Raw genomic sequence first — 17,421 nt, 5'->3', positions numbered from 1 at the left:
TCGCCAGGGACAGCCAACCAGCGGCCAGGAGAGGTCTCAGAAGCCAATCAGCAGGCGGAAGAGCGCTCAGAAGGGCGGGGTTTCAGGTGAGGAAAGTTGCCTGTGGCCCTCTTCTCATGAACGGATTTATTCCGACTGTGGGTCATATTTTTACTGGCCATATTTTTAGAAATACAAGGCAGTCTCGCCCCTGAAACATGATAGTTTTATTTGTATTTTTAAATCACAAATGGTCTTAAAAACATGCTGCATCTCCACTACAGGCTCACATCCCAATCAGACGACTCTTCAGCTAAAGTGTTTATGACATTATAATGGATGTAATGTACAGTAATACTGCTGCATTGGATACCGCTTGGCTATTGGACATCCAGACTGAAGGCTGTGTTTGTCCATCCCGCTCAAGACGGGCATAGAGAAACGTTGTTGTCTTTTCTGTTTGTTCTGGAATGCCTAGTCTCTCTATCTCTATGTGTGTTTACGTTGGTGTGATGACGCCCCGGGGACGCCCCGGATGCTGGTTGAGATGTCGACCGGGTATGCCCTACGATCCTAAACACAGGGGTGGTGAGCGGTAGGTTATAGAAGAGCTGCCTGTCTCCTACTGGTCATGTATTCATATATTCAACCAGGAGAGAAAGCAAATACAATAGAAGAACAACATGATCCGCGCGCTGCTTTTGTCTGTGCGCCCAAATTCAAGGCCACTTGGTTTTCCGTAAAGCGATTCCGTCCAGGGTTATTTAACGTGACAATTGACTGGTTGCAATAAAACGACCTCCACCCGCTGCCATACATGATGGATCGCTCCCCCTGCCCGCCAGTGCGCTCGAGGTCAACTCATGAGTAATTAGCGTGAGGGTGAAACAATGGCGCGAGCGCCTTGGAGCTGATGGTTATCAGCGTGGTGGAGGTGGAGGGTGCTGTGTGTGTTAATCTGTGTGTCTGAATGGTGGCTGGTGGGAAAAGCTGAGGTGATTGTGCAGAAGGGAGATAATATATATATATATATATTATAAACTGTCAATTGGAGTGTGAGGTCATACAACTGCATTTCTCAAAGCCAACAGTAGAGTCAACGACTACCATTATAAAAAAATAAAATAATAAAAATAATAAACCATCTGATGCATTTATTGTTCCCAGTTGACAAAACATAAACGTTTAAAACATAATACCCATGTTTACCTAACATTACACAGACTCTATTACTATGGGACTGTTGTATTTACCAGGACACATGTTGTATAAGGGGTTATTTTTCTATCCAGTTTACCCTGCAGACAGAAGGAGGGACACTAGTGGTATCAGTCACCCGATAGCATCTCATGGATCATTACCCGGTCCCTTAGTCCTTGAAGTAGGGTATTAATAGGGATGCGAACTCCTTGGAATGGCAAGTGTGTGTGTGTGTGTGTGTGTGTGTGTGTGTGTGTGTGTGTGTGTGTGTGTGTGTGTGTGTGTGTGTGTGTGTTGGAATGGCTGCTCAGAGAGACTGGGGTCCACAGATGATGGTTCCCTTCTGGTGCAGTTAGCTAGTTCACATTACGTTGCTGCAGCGTAAGAAAGGGCTCAGGGGGCTGTCAACAGTCTTCTCTTTCTACCCTCTCCCATCCACCCCTCTACCCTCTCCCATCCACCCCTCTACCCTCTCCCATCCATCCCTCTACCCTCTCCCATCCACCCCTCTACCCTCTCCCATCCCTCCCTCTACCCTCTCCCATCCCCCTCTACCCTCTCCCATCCATCCCTCTACCCTCTCCCATCCACCCCTCTACCCTCTCCCATCCATCCCTCTACCCTCTCCCATCCATCCCTCTACCCTCTCCCATCCCTCCCTCTACCCTCTCCCATCCCTCCCTCTACCCTCTCCCATCCCTCCCTCTACCCTCTCCCATCCATCCCTCTACCCTCTCCCATCCCTCCCTCTACCCTCTCCCATCCCTCCCTCTACCCTCTCCCATCCATCCCTCTACCCTCTCCCATCCATCCCTCTACCCTCTCCCCATCCCTCCCTCTACACCTCTCCCATCCATCCCTCTACCCTCTCCCATCCCTCCTCTAACCCTCTCCATCGATCCCTCTAACCCATCTCCCATCCCTCCCTCTACCCTCTCCCATCCACCCCTCTACCCTCTCCATCCATCCCTCTACCCTCTCCATCCTCCCTCTACCCTCTCCCATCCCTCCCTCTACCCTCTCCCATCCATCCCTCTACCCTCTCCCATCGATCCCTCTACCCTCTCCCATCGATCCCTCTACCCTCTCCCATCCCTCCCTCTACCCTCTCCCATCCATCCCTCTACCCTCACCCATCCATCCCTCTACCCTCTCCCATCCCTCCCTCTACCCTCTCCCATCCATCCCTCTACCCTCACCCGCCCATCCCTCTACCCTCTCCCATCCATCCCTCTACCCTCACCTGTCCCTCCCTCTACCCTCTCCCATCCATCCCTCTACCCTCACCCATCCATCCCTCTACCCTCACCCGTCCCTCTCTCTATCATGTTTTCTTTCCCACACTCCTCTCCCTCGCTCTCCACCAGCATACAGTGTTTCATGGCAGAATGCTACATACACACACAGCCTGTGTGTACTCTGTGATAGCTGGTAGAGGTATGGTGGAGACCTGCAGTACAGCCTGTGTGTACTCTGTGATAGCTGGTAGAGGTATGGTGGAGACCTGCAGTACAGCCTGTGTGTACTATGTGATAGCTGGTAGAGGTATGGTGGAGACCTACAGTACAGCCTGTGTGTACTATGTGATAGCTGGTAGAGGTATGGTGGAGACCTGCAGTACAGCCTGTGTGTACTCTGTGATAGCTGGTAGAGGTATGGTGGAGACCTGCAGTACAGCCTGTGTGTACTATGTGATAGCTGGTAGAGGTATGGTGGAGACCTACAGTACAGCCTGTGTGTACTATGTGATAGCTGGTAGAGGTATGGTGGAGACCTGCAGTACAGCCTGTGTGTACTATGTGATAGCTGGTAGAGGTATGGTGGAGACCTGCAGTACAGCCTGTGTGTACTATGTGATAGCTGGTAGAGGTATGGTAAAAGCACAAGTCTATCCACCCCCCAGTGGCCTGGAGAGGAAAGGAAGGAGGACATCAGAGGCCTATTATCTCCTCATCACAAGGCCTAGAGTTTTTCCTCATCAGGGTATGCTCTAAAGAAAAACTCCTGGCCCTACACATCACCTCATTACAGAAATACATACAACGTATTGTAATACATCATGCATCTAAGATCAATGTAAAGTCAATACCTTTTTTATTCATGGTTTTTCCTACCAGATACAGTGGCCCTTGTCTACCATGTTGCCATGAATATAGGCCTATAAGTGGAGAGGGAAAGAAGGAAGTTAGTGAGAGGTCACAATCAAATACACTCCTTCCTAGAAATAAACTCTATTCCTACCAATAGGGAAAGTGATGGGATGAGGTTTTATTTCCCAAATCATTAAAGTGAAGCCTGTTCTCTCTTCCTGTCTCCAATGCAAACCATTCCAGAATGAGACACTGACACTGTAGAATTTATGACAGATTGTCTTTCAGATTTATCAAATCCTAACAATAGTCTACCTATATTGAGTCATGAATTTCGGCGTATCACACACTGTTTTACGCATTATTTAAACTTTTTTCTCCAGCGTCAAAGCAGTTTTTGTCTGAGCAAAGTGGGCACTGGCTCCCATTTCTTATTGGTTTATTTATTTTGTTTGTTTTATTTTGTAAATCCTCCATAGCATATCAGTGTGGTATTATCTCTTGGCCGGCACGTTACAGTAGATCCACAGCCATATGCAGAGTTTATAGAACATCTTTCCGTGCTGGGGTGGCAGTGTTGTAGGGCCGGAATGCCTCACAGCAGAAGTCTGACAGGACTCAGGAGTCTGGTTCTCCCGATGATTGTGACAATGAGCAGAGCGGTGATGGATGGCCGGTGTCTGCGGTAGTAAATCCGGCCTCGTTGGAGCGTCAACCCCTCTCCAACCTGCAGCGTGAGGCTCTCAGTGGCACGAAAGAGTCCGCTGCAGCAAGGAATTCCTTCTCAGAAATCCAAGCAGGTGATATTTTAGCAGTAACTGAACGATAGGCTAATATAGTCAGACTAGGATCTGAAGTATGTAGGTTCCAGGCCTGTCGGCCTAGGCTACCCTTCTTATTATCGTTGGTCAATTACATGTGGTATCTACTCAGTCTAGGCTACTGTAGGCAATTTATTTAGCCCAATCATTACTGGCAAATAAAACAAATGACAAAACAAGTTTACAAAATCACATCAGATGAACAATAGCCTAAAGAGATATAGTCAATATATTATTTCATTTGGAGTTTATTCGTTCTTTATGTGACCCCCCCTCCCCCCACCCCATTCTCAGCTCTCTCACTCACTCTCTCTCTCTCTGTCAAACACACACACACACACACACACACACACACACACACACACACACACACACACACACACACACACACACTAAGAGAGAGCAGAGGAGAACGAGATGGACCTCTCCTCTTGTTGACCTTCTGAAAGGACAGCTGGATCTCTCCTGACTGTAGCGTTTTTAATGTGTTGTAACTAAGTAACCCCATAATATGTGTCTCTGCAGGCCTGTTCACATGGTGATTTATCCTCAGTGTGTGTGTGCCTCAATGCATGCCTTTGTGTATGGTATTTCTAGTGTGTCCCCGGCAGAGTATGTGAGTGGAACGAGGAGCGGAGTGTACCCATTTTGACTGGAGCGCGGAGCGAGATTCCCAAAGGCTGGAGCGTCGGCCTTCTCCCCCGCTCCAATTTCACTCCAGTAGCGCTCACTTCACGAGCTCAGGGCGCGCCCGTCCCATCATGCATTTGTGGTCTACTTGTGTGCTGCTATAGCCCCTTCCTTTAGCTACTGTCATGGAGTTCACTAAATATTTTCATCAAGAAACTGATAAAACACACAGGTGCTAAATCAAGGTGACTTACAAAGATGAGGACCAATAGCAAGAGAGGGAGTGTGGTGATGTAATGTCCACAACTAAAGAATCATTGTGGAATCTGAAAAGACACATCTCATGAAAGCATGATGGTGTACTCTGGCCAAACTGGTGTTTCTAAAAATCTATTCAAAGGCACTGAACCTAATAAGGCATTGTTCGGTCACTTTCTATTTCATTTTAATTAAGTCGCAGCCTATATGAGCACTTTATAGACTATCATGATTTAATACAAGGACATGTTGTTTAAATGCTGAAGGCTTTATGTCTCTACCAGCCTAGTGTGTCACACTCGCTAATGATTCACAATGTATTTCTTTGTAGGCTCTAGCCTTGAAATAATTGCAATAATATAGCCTAAATAATTCATTTCTGTTCCTTCTTAGTCTCCCTGTCTGGCTCCTGACCTATTTAGAGTGTTTATATGCTGTTTAATATGACATTTGAAGTCATGTTTATTATAATACTTTTCATTCAAATCACATGGTTTGGTTTCAAGACTTCAAAACCAAGTAATGGGTCCAGGTAGTCACAATAATTGAATGGTGTTGGTTAAATTGCGATGTTAATCAATGGAGCGAGTTTGGAGAGGCAGTTTGTTTTCTTCCTGTGAGCGAGGAACCGGTTTTTAGCGGTTGGAACGGAAGTGGAGCACCGGAACGGTCCGTCCGTGAGCAATGAGCAGGATTTCCCAACGTTTAACTTTGCTCACATACTCTGGTCACAGGGGCTTACGGATTTGCATGAGAAATATATCTGTGGGAGAAAGGCAGCATTACAGTATGTAATGTTTGCTCCCATGGTGTGTGTATGTGTTGTCTGTTTGTGCATTTCTGTATAATAATTGTCTGGATGACTGTCATCCTCTGTTGGTCTACTGGATGTGTGTAAGTTGTACTGGAATGTCTGTCCTGTATTCCAGTGGTGCGTAATGTGGGGGTGTTTGTGTAATGTGGGGGTGTGTGTGTAATGTGGGGGTGTGTGTGTAATGTGGGGGTGTGTGTGTAATGTGGGTGTGTGTGTGTGTAATGTGGGGGTGTGTGTGTAATGTGGGTGTGTGTGTGTAATGTGGGGTGTGTGTGTAATGTGGGGGTGTGTGTGTAATGTGGGGGTGTGTGTGTGTAATGTGGGGGTGTGTGTGTAATGTGGGTGTGTGTGTAATGTGGGGGTGTGTGTGTAATGTGGGTGTGTGTGTGTGTGTGTGTGTAATGTGGGGGTGTGTGTGTAATGTGTGTGTGGGTGTGTGTGTGTAATGTGGGTGTGTGTGTAATGTGGGGGTGTGTGTGTAATGTGGGTGTGTGTGTAATGTGGGTGTGTGTGTGTAATGTGGGTGTGTGTGTGTAATGTGGGTGTGTGTGTAATGTGGGTGTGTGTGTGTAATGTGTGTGTGTGTGTGTGTAATGTGGGTGTGTGTGTGTTATGTGGGGGAGTGTGTGTAATGTGGGGGTGTGTGTGTTATGTGGGTGTGTGTGTGTAATGTGGGGGTGTGTGTGTAATGTGGGTGTGTGTGTGTGTGTGTAATGTGGGGGTGTGTGTGTAATGTGGGTGTGTGTGTGTGTGTGTAATGTGGGTGTGTGTGTAATGTGGGGGTGTGTGTGTAATGTGGGTGTGTGTGTAATGTGGGGGTGTGTGTGTAATGTGGGTGTGTGTGTGTGTGTGTGTAATGTGGGTGTGTGTGTGTAATGTGGGTGTGTGTGTAATGTGGGGGTGTGTGTGTAATGTGGGTGTGTGTGTGTAATGTGGGGGTGTGTGTGTAATGTGTGTGTGTGTGTAATGTGGGGGTGTGTGTGTAATGTGGGTGTGTGTGTGTAATGTGTGTGTGTGTGTAATGTGGGTGTGTGTTATGTGGGGGAGTGTGTGTAATGTGGGGGTGTGTGTGTAATGTGGGGGTGTGTGTGTAATGTGGGGGTGTGTGTGTAATGTGGGTGTGTGTGTGTGTAATGTGTGTGTGTGTGTGTGTGTGTGTGTGTAATGTGGGTGTGTGTGTGTAATGTGGGGGTGTGTGTGTAATGTGGGTGTGTGTGTTATGTGTGTGTGTGTGTGTGTGTGTAATGTGGGGGAGTGTGTGTAATGTGTGTGTGTGTGTGTGTAACGTGGGTGTGTGTGTGTGTAATGTGGGGGTGTGTGTGTAATGTGGGGGGTGTGTGTGTAATGTGGGGGTGTGTGTGTAACGTGGGGGGTGTGTGTGTAACGTGGGGGTGTGTGTGTAACGTGGGGGTGTGTGTACGTGGGTGTGTGTGTAATGTGGGGTGTGTGTGTAATGTGGGGGTGTGTGTGTAATGTGGGGGTGTGTGTGTAACGTGGGGGTGTGTGTGTAACGTGGGGGTGTGTGTGTAATGTGGGGGTGTGTGTGTAATGTGGGGGTGTTTGTGTAATGTGGGGGTGTGTGTGTAACGTGGGGGTGTGTGTGTAACGTGGGGGTGGGGGTGTAATGTGGGGGTGTGTGTGTAATGTGGGGGTGTTTGTGTAATGTGGGGGAGTGTGTGTAATGTGGGGGTGTGTGTAATGTGGGTGTGTGTGTGTGTAATGTGGGTGTGTGGGTGTAATGTGTGTGTGTGTGTGTAATGTGTGTGTAATGTGGGGGTGTGTGTGTAATGTGTGTGTGTGTGTGTGTGTAATGTGGGTGTGTGTGTAATGTGTGTGTGTGTGTGTAATGTGGGGGTGTGTGTAATGTGGGGGTGTGTGTGTAATGTGTGTGTGTGTGTGTGTAATGTGGGTGTGTGTGTGTAATGTGTGTGTGTGTGTGTGTAATGTGTGTGTAATGTGGGGGTGTGTGTGTAATGTGTGTGTAATGTGGGTGTGTGTGTGTAATGTGGGTGTGTGTGTGTAATGTGGGGGAGTGTGTGTAATGTGGGGGAGTGTGTGTAATGTGTGTGTGTGTGTGTGTAATGTGGGTGTGTGTGTGTGTAATGTGTGTGTGTGTGTGTGTAATGTGTGTGTGTGTGTGTGTGTGTAATGTGGGTGTGTGTGTGTTATGTGGGGGAGTGTGTGTAATGTGGGGGTGTGTGTGTTATGTGGGTTGTGTGTGTAATGTGGGTGTGTGTGTGTAATGTGTGTGTGTGTGTGTGTGTGTGTGTAATGTGGGTGTAATGTGGGGGTGTGTGTGTAATGTGGGTGTGTGTGTTATGTGGGGGAGTATGTGTAATGTGGGGGAGTGTGTGTAATGTGGGGGTGTGTGTGTAATGTGGGGGTGTGTGTGTAATGTGGGGGTGTGTGTGTAATGTGGGTGTGTGTGTGTAATGTGGGGAGTGTGTGTAATGTGGGGGAGTGTGTGTAAACGTTCTAGAACTCAAAAAAGACAGGAGTGTATAATTACTGTAGACCTACTGTATGTAGCTGTGTGTGTTGTAGTATTTATCTGTATCTATACCGGTTGTCTCCGATGTTGTGAGTTTCTCTGCTGTTTCTCTGAGAGTTTTATTATTAGTTGGTTATTATTAGTGTTCCTCGCTGGTTTCCTTGGCACCTGTCTCTTCCCTGTCTCGCTCCTCCTGCTTCCTGAAATAGCCTGCATCTCCAGAGGGAGAGGAAACTGTCTCAGCCGTGGGAACACAGCACAGCACTGGTGGCAGCTAACGTTTAGCCATCCTCAGAGCTCAAGATCAGCTAGCCTTATAGCTAACACTCAGCTAGCCTTATAGCTAACACTCAGCTAGCCTTATAGCTAACACTCAGCTAGCCACAGAGCTAACAGTCAGCTAGCCACAAATCTAACAATCAGCTAGCCACAGAGCTAACAATCAGCTAGCCACAGAGCTAACAATCAGCTAGCCACAGAGCTGACACTCAGCTAGCCACAGAGCTAACAATCAGCTAGCACATAGTTAACTAGCTACGATGCTAATGCTCTGCTCAGCTAGCCATAGATGCTGTTACAGGGCAAATCCTCAGCAAGACACAAAGCTCTCTCTTAGTGTGTGTGTGTGTGTGTGTGTGTGTGTGTGTGTGTGTGTGTGTGTGTGTGTGTGTGTGTGTGTGTGTGTGTCAAGGGTTTAGCTGCAGTAGCGGTAGGGGTTATTAGGCAGGTATCCAGTCCAGCCACACTGCCAGAGTCCCGAACCAAGATCCAGCTCCTAAGTGCTGCTGAGAGCTGTGCTGGCACCTGGGCCTGGTGTCCTCTTCCCCCGATCACTGATAGGGCTACAGATACCAGATACTACAGAGAGAGGGAGAGACAGAGAGAGAGGGAGACAGAGAGAGAAAGAAAAAATACAACCTATATTTATGTTTATTTATTTTCCCTTTTGTACTTTAACATTTTGCACATTGTTACAACACTGTATATATACATAATATTACATTTGTAAAGTCTTTATTATTTTGGAATTTCTATGAGTGTAATGTTTACTGTTCATTTTCATTGTTTATTTCACTTTCTATATTATCTACTTCACTTGCTTTGGCAATGTTAACATATATTTCCGATGCCAATAAAGCCCTTTGAATTGAAAATTGAATTGAGAGAGAGTGGGAGAGAGCAATATAAGGAGCAGGGAGGGGAGGGGAGGCGAGAGGGAGCAGGGAGTGGAGGAGAGAGGGAGCAGGGAGGGGAGGAGAGAGGAGCAGGGAGGGGAGGGGAGGGGAGAGGGAGCAGGTAGGGGAAGGAAAGAGAGAGGGAGCAGGGAGGGGAGGGGAGAGGGAGCAGGGAGGGGAGGGGAAGAGAGAGGGATCAGGAAGGGGAGGGGAGGGGAGAGGAGAGGGAGTAGGGAGGGGAGGGGAGGAGAGGGGAGGAGAAAGTGAGGAGTGATGATGATGAGTGATGGCCCAGTCCAGAAGATTTTGGCTCTAATGCAATAAATTGCAGATAAATATCAACAACACTTACTCCACATGGTCGGGGCTGTAGTGGAGCAGGTTCCACCATCCACATCAACTGGGCTGTAGTGGAGCAGGTTCTACCATCCACATTGACAGGGCTGTAGTGGAGCAGGTTCTACCATCCACATTGACAGGGCTGTAGTGGAGCAGGTTCTACCATCCACATCAACTGGGCTGTAGTGGAGCAGGTTCTACCATCCACATTGACAGGGCTGTAGTGGAGCAGGTTCTACCATCCACATTGACAGGGCTGTAGTGGAGCAGGTTCTTACATCCACATCAACTGGGCTGTAGTGGAGCAGGTTCTACCATCCACATTGACAGGGCTGTAGTGGAGCAGGTTCTACCATCCACATTGACAGGGCTGTAGTGGAGCAGGTTCTACCATCCACATCAACTGGGCTGTAGTGGAGCAGGTTCTACCATCAACATCAACTGGGCTGTAGTGGAGCAGGTTCTACCATCCACATCAACTGGGCTGTAGTGGAGCAGGTTCTACCATCCACATCAACTGGGCTGTAGTGGAGCAGGTTCTACCATCAACATCAACTGGGCTGTAGTGGAGCAGGTTCTACCATCCACATCAACTGGGCTGTAGTGGAGCAGGTTCCACCATCCACATCAACTGGGCTGTAGTGGAGCAGGTTCTACCATCCACATCAACTGGGCTGTAGTGGAGCAGGTTCTACCATCCACATTGACAGGGCTGTAGTGGAGCAGGTTCTACCATCCACATCAACTGGGCTGTAGTGGAGCAGGTTCTACCATCCACATCAACTGGGCTGTAGTGGAGCAGGTTCTACCATCCACATTGACAGGGCTGTAGTGGAGCAGGTTCTACCATCCACATTGACAGGGCTGTAGTGGAGCAGGTTCTTACATCCACATCAACTGGGCTGTAGTGGAGCAGGTTCTACCATCCACATTGACAGGGCTGTAGTGGAGCAGGTTCTACCATCCACATTGACAGGGCTGTAGTGGAGCAGGTTCTACCATCCACATCAACTGGGCTGTAGTGGAGCAGGTTCTACCATCAACATCAACTGGGCTGTAGTGGAGCAGGTTCTACCATCCACATCAACTGGGCTGTAGTGGAGCAGGTTCTACCATCCACATCAACTGGGCTGTAGTGGAGCAGGTTCTACCATCAACATCAACTGGGCTGTAGTGGAGCAGGTTCTACCATCCACATCAACTGGGCTGTAGTGGAGCAGGTTCCACCATCCACATCAACTGGGCTGTAGTGGAGCAGGTTCTACCATCCACATCAACTGGGCTGTAGTGGAGCAGGTTCTACCATCCACATTGACAGGGCTGTAGTGGAGCAGGTTCTACCATCCACATCAACTGGGCTGTAGTGGAGCAGGTTCTACCATCCACATCAACTGGGCTGTAGTGGAGCAGGTTCTACCATCCACATTGACAGGGCTGTAGTGGAGCAGGTTCTACCATCCACATCAACTGGGCTGTAGTGGAGCAGGTTCTACCATCCTCATTGACAGGGCTGTAGTGGAGCAGGTTCTACCATCCACATTGACAGGGCTGTAGTGGAGCAGGTTCTACCATCCACATTGACAGGGCTGTAGTGGAGCAGGTTCTACCATCCACATCAACTGGGCTGTAGTGGAGCAGGTTCTACCATCCACATTGACAGGGCTGTAGTGGAGCAGGTTCTACCATCCACATTGACAGGGCTGTAGTGGAGCAGGTTCTTACATCCACATTGACAGGGCTGTAGTGGAGCAGGTTCTACCATCCACATTGACAGGGCTGTAGTGGAGCAGGTTCTACCATCCACATTGACAGGGCTGTAGTGGAGCAGGTTCTACCATCCACATTGACAGGGGTGTAGTGGAGCGGGTTCTACCATCCACATTGACAGGGCTGTAGTGGAGCGGGTCGAGACCTTCATGTTCCTCGGTGTACAAATCACTAGGGACTTAAAATGGTCCACATACACCATCACAGTAGTGAAGAGGGCACGACAGCGCCTCTTCCCCCTCAGGAGGTAGAAAAGTTTTAGCATGGGTCGTCAAATCCTCCAAAAGTTCTCCTGCTGCACCATTATGAGAATCTTGATTGGCTGCATCCCTGCTTGGTATGGCAACTGCACCGCCCTTCATCGCATGGCGCTACAGAGGGATGTGCGGACAGCTCAGTACATCAGGACCTCTATATCAGGCGGTGTAAAAGGAAGACCCAGAAAATGTTTAAAGGACTCAAACAGCCCAAGCCATAGACTGTTCGCTCTGTTGCAGCACGGCAAGTGCTGCCATAGTAACAAGTCTGACACCAACAGGCTGCTGAACAGCTTCTATCCCCAAACCATGACTGTTAAATAGCTAACAGAATGGCTATACGGACTTTCTGCATTAACCCTTTCATTTCATTTAACAGGACTCACAGGACTCGCTCACTGACACTCCAACACACACACACACACACACACACACACACACACTTAATTTGCTCACACGCACATTACACATGCACACATTCATACTGACTCTACACACATGTACACTCACATACAATCATCATATGCGTTGCTTCTACTCTGTTTATCACACATTGTAACGGCTGTCTTCGGGTAGAGAGGACCAAGGCGCAGCGGGTTGCGTGCTCATCTTAATATTTATTTTAAATAAAGACTGTGAACACGGAAAAACAATGACAGGAAACAGTTTCGCAGGCTATACACATAACAGCAGTGCTAAAGACAACTACCCACAATTAACAAACAAAACACATCCCTATATATAGGACTCTCAATCAAAGGCAACTACAAACACCTGCCTTCAATTGAGAGTCCAACACCCAATTAACTAACATAGAAATGACTAAACTAGAAAGAACATAGAAATACAAAAACATAGAACATAAACCAAAACCCAGAAATAATAAATCAAACACCCTTCTAAACAAACCACCACCCCGAACCACATAAAACAAATACCCTCTGCCACGTCCTGACCAAACTACAATAACAAATAACCCCTATACTGGTCAGGACGTGACACATATCCTAATGCCCTATCACCTTACTCTATACACATATCTACCTCTGTCACTCCAGTATCCCTGCACATTGTAAATATGGTATTGGCCAGAGGATGTGAGCTAAGTTGAGCGGTCGGAAATCTCACTCATTACTCATTGAGAAGTATGCAACTCCTTTCCAAATGCTCTGCTAAAAAAACGCTCCTTGTTCACGTTCATTAAAATCACAATTTAACCAACACCCATCAATTTTTGTGACTACCTGGACCTACCATTTGGTTTGAAGTATTGAAATCGAACCATGTGATTTGAATGAAAAATATTATAATAAACATGAAAAGGAGAATGTAAGACGCGCTCATCATTTAAAATAGGCTACATGTCATATTAAACAGCATATAAACACTCTAAATAGGTCAGGAGCCAGACAGGGAGACTAAGAAGGAACAGAAATGAATTATTTAGGCTATATTATTTATATTATTTCAAGGCTAGAGCCTACAAAGAAATACATTGTGAAGCATTAGCGAGTGTGACACACTAGGCTGGTAGGGAGGCAGGGACATTAATCACTCAGCATTTAAACAACATTTTGTTGGATTAAACCAATATAGCCTACAAGTTGCACATATACAGTTGAAGTCAGAAGTTTACATACACTTAGGTTGGAATCATTAAAACTCGTTTTTCAACCACTCCACAAATGTCTTGTTAACAAACTAAAGTTTTGGCAAGTCGGTTAGGACATCTACTTTGTGCATGACACAAGTAATTTCTCCAACTATTGCTTACAGACAGATTATTTCACTTATAATTCACTGTATCAAATCAATCCCAGAACAACAGCAAAGGACCTTGTGAAGATGCTGCAGGAAACAGGTACAAAAGTATCTATATGCACAATAAAACAAGTCCTATATCAACATGGTCTGATGAAACAAAAATAGAACTGTTTGGTCATAATGACCATCGTTATGTTTGGAGGAAAAAGGGGGAGGCTTGCAAGCTGAAGAGGGTGGCGGGGGTGGCAGCATCATGTTGTGGGGGTGCTTTGCTGGAGGAGGGACTTGTGCACTTCACAAAATAGATGGCATCATGAGGAAGAAACATTATGTGGATATATTGAAGGAACATCTCAAGACATCAGTCAGGAATTTAAAGCTTGGTCGCAAATGGGTCTTCCAAATGGACAATGACCCCAAGCATACTTCCAAATTTGGGACAAAATGGCTTAAGGACAACAAAGTCAAGGTATTGGAGTGGCCATCACAAAGCCCTGGCCTCAATCCCATAGAAAATGTGTGGGCAGAACTGAAAAAGCATGTGAGAGCAAGGAGGCCTACAAACCTGACTCAGTTACACCAGCTCTGTCAGGAGGAATGGGCCAAAATTCACCCAATTTATTGTGGGAAGTTTTGCTCCCCAAAACGTTTGACCCAAGTTAAACAATTTAAAGGCAATGCTACTAAATACTAATTGAGTGTATGTAAACTTCTGACCCACTGGGAATGTGATGAAAGAAATAAAAGCTGAAATAAATCATTCTCTCTACTATTATTCTGACATTTCACATTCTTAAAATAAAGTGGTGATCCTAACTAACGTACAGGGAATTTTTACTAGGATTACATGTCAGGAATTGTGAAAAACTGAGTTTAAATGTATTTGGCTAAGGTGTATGTAAACTTCCGACTTCAACTGTACGCTGTGACTTACTTAGAATTAAATACAAATTAAACGAAAAATGCCTTATTAGGCTCAGTGCCTTTGAATTTTAATATAACATCATCTCTGTGCTGGCAGAGCCGCTTGGGATGCTAAGCACTCTTTTGGCCACACTTGCCAGGCTGGGCAGGGATGCAGAGTTGATTTTTTTAAATAGGTAGGCCTAAAGGTTTTTAGGCAAAATAACCCAATCAAAACGGAAAGTTCCGTGAAAGTTGGAATATGCCAGGCCTTGTAACGTGTGTGCTGGGAGTCAGGAAGCAAGTTCAGGGAGTAAATAATTTTTAATGAATGAACGAAACATAATACAAAACAAGAAACACGAACAACACATGGACATGAAACAGAAACAGAAACAATGACTACTGGTGAAGGAACCAAAGGGAGTGACTTATAAAGGGCAGGTAATCAGGGAGGTGATGGAGTCCAGGTGAGTGTCATTATACACAGATGCGCGTACCGTTGGTGACAGGTGTGCATCATAACGAGCAGCCTGGTGACCTAGAGGCTGGAGAGGGAGCACACGTGACGGGCCTGTTGGGCCTAAATCAATATGGCCTATTGGATAGATAATAGACCAATAACGAAGGAAACTTTTAAAATAACAGATTTTTATTTGATAAATACTTTGCTGCAATGACACATTCAGTTATCTACCTACCTCGTTCCTTTCTTTTAGCATGTGCACGTAGTAAGTACACCCTCATGCTTTCATGAGATGTGTCCTTTCAGATTCCACAATGATTCTTTAGTTGTGGATATTACATCACCACAAGTCACCTTGATTTAGCACCTGTGTGTTTTATCAGTTTCTTGATGAAAATATTTAGTGAACTCCATGACAGTAGCTAAAGGAAGGGGCTATAGCAGCACACAAGTAGACCACAAATGCATGATGGGACGGGCGCGCCCTGAGCTCGTAAAGTGAGAGCTACAGGAGCGCTACTGGAGTGAAATTGGAGCGGGAGAGAAGGCTGACGCTCCAGCCTTTGGGAATCTCGCTCCACGCTCCAGTCAAAATGGGCATGCTCTGCTCCTCTCTCCGATCTAGCTCCGCTCCACTCACATACTCTGGTATTGGTACTGAGCCTGATACCGACCCTGTATGCTTACTTACTTTCTCGTGTTCTTCTTATTTGTATTTATTGTGTGTTTTTATTCTACCTTTATTTTATAGTACTACTGATATTGATTACTGCATTGTTGAGTTTTGAGCTGGCAAGAAAGGCACGTTCTATATTGAAATCTCCCTGGATGATTTTGTGGCTGTGTGGGACTGGTGCAGTAGACTACAGGGCACTCCAGCGGGATTCTGCTGTCTCTGCAGTGTAGACAGTTAACCAGCCAACTGGTTAACTGGACAATGGAGCAGGAAAACAATGCTGTGGAGCTCAGGGATGTTGTTAATATTGGAATGTCTTTCAGAACATAGAAGTCAGCCATTTCTGACTTTAACTACCCTGAACAGAGAAAATATTCTGCTCTGTTGCACTGTGCTTTTCATTTCAGTGGTAATGAAAGAGAAATACTACTTTCTTTCTTGAGTGAATTTGCGAGAGAGAGCGAGAGAATGTCTGGCTGAAGCATGATGGGACACAGGAGACTGGTGGAATTCTAGGAAAGATACAGAGAGTAGGTTTACTTTACTACAGCCTCAAGAAGGCGCCGATGTGTGTATGTGTGAGAGAGAGGAGCCATAAACATATGTGTGTTCACTGCCTGCTGAATGCAATCCCCTTCCTGTGTTTGTCATTCTCTGAGCTGGACTGGGAATCCCACAGTCCAATTTTTTGTTATCCTGCCGTCCATTCAGCAGGACTGGACGCACCACTGGGATCCCAGGAATAACTAACAAACGCACACACACACACACACACACACACACACACACACACACACACACACACACACACACACACACACACACACACACATACACACACACACACACACACACACACACCGGTGCGTCAGGTAATATAAACTCAGCAAAAAAAATAAACGTCCTCTCACTGTCAACTGTGTTTATTTTCAGCAAACTTAACACGTGTAAATATTTGTATGAACATAAGATCCAACAACTGAGACATAAACTGAACAAGTTCCACATACATGTGACTAACAAAAATGGAATAATGTGTCCCTGAACAAAGGGGGGGGGGGTCAAAAGTAACAGTCAGTATCTGATGTGGCCACCAGCTGCATTAAGTACTGCAGTGCATCCTCATGGACTGCACCAGATTTGCCAGTTCTTGCTGCCAGTTCTTACTATGAGATATTCCACTAAGGCACCTGCAAGTTCCCGGACATTTCTGCGGGGAATGGCCCTAGCCCTCACCCTCCGATCCAACAGGTCCCAGACATGCTCAATGGGATTGAGATCCGGGCTCTTCGCTGGCCATGTCAGAACACTGACATTCCTGTCTTGCAGGAAATCACGCACAGAACGAACAGTATGGCTGGTGGCGTTGTCATGCTGGAGGGTCATGTCAGGATGAGCTTGCAGGAAGGGTACCACATGAGGTAGGAGGATGTCTTCCCTGTAACGCACAGTGTTGAGATTGCCTGCAATGACAACAAGCTCAGTCCGATGATGCTGTGCTCATTCCTTCGACAATAAATGCGAATCCGACCATCACCCCTGGTGAGACAAAACCATGACTTGTCAGTGAAGAGCACTTTTTGCCAGTCCTGTCTGGTCCAGCGACAGTGGGTTTGTGCCCATAGGCGATGTTGTTGCCGGTGATGTCTGGTGAGGACTTGCCTTACAACAGGCCTACAAGCCCTCAGTTCAGCCTCTCTCAGCCTATTGCAGACAGTCTGAGCACTGATGGAGGGATTGTGCGTTCCTGGTGTAACTCGGGCAGTTGTTGTTGCCATCCTGTACCTGTCC

The 17,421-nt window shown here is 46.7% G+C and overlaps 1 long non-coding RNA gene across 1 annotated transcript in view; it reads left to right on the top strand.

Annotated features, from left to right (window-relative positions):
- Positions 1-6: 6 nt before the first annotated feature.
- Positions 7-17,421, top strand: part of LOC115206583 (uncharacterized) — a 50,503-nt gene continuing 33,088 nt past the window's right edge. Inside the window, exon 1 of the long non-coding RNA XR_003880821.1 lies at positions 7-86. This is a non-coding gene — a long non-coding RNA (uncharacterized LOC115206583). The remainder of the gene's footprint in view (positions 87-17,421) is intronic.

This window comes from Salmo trutta, chromosome 13, assembly GCF_901001165.1.
Source record: "Salmo trutta chromosome 13, fSalTru1.1, whole genome shotgun sequence".
NCBI lineage: Eukaryota > Metazoa > Chordata > Actinopteri > Salmoniformes > Salmonidae > Salmo > Salmo trutta.
Note: the sequence above shows the minus strand (reverse complement) of the source record. Positions and strands in the feature narration are given on the sequence as shown.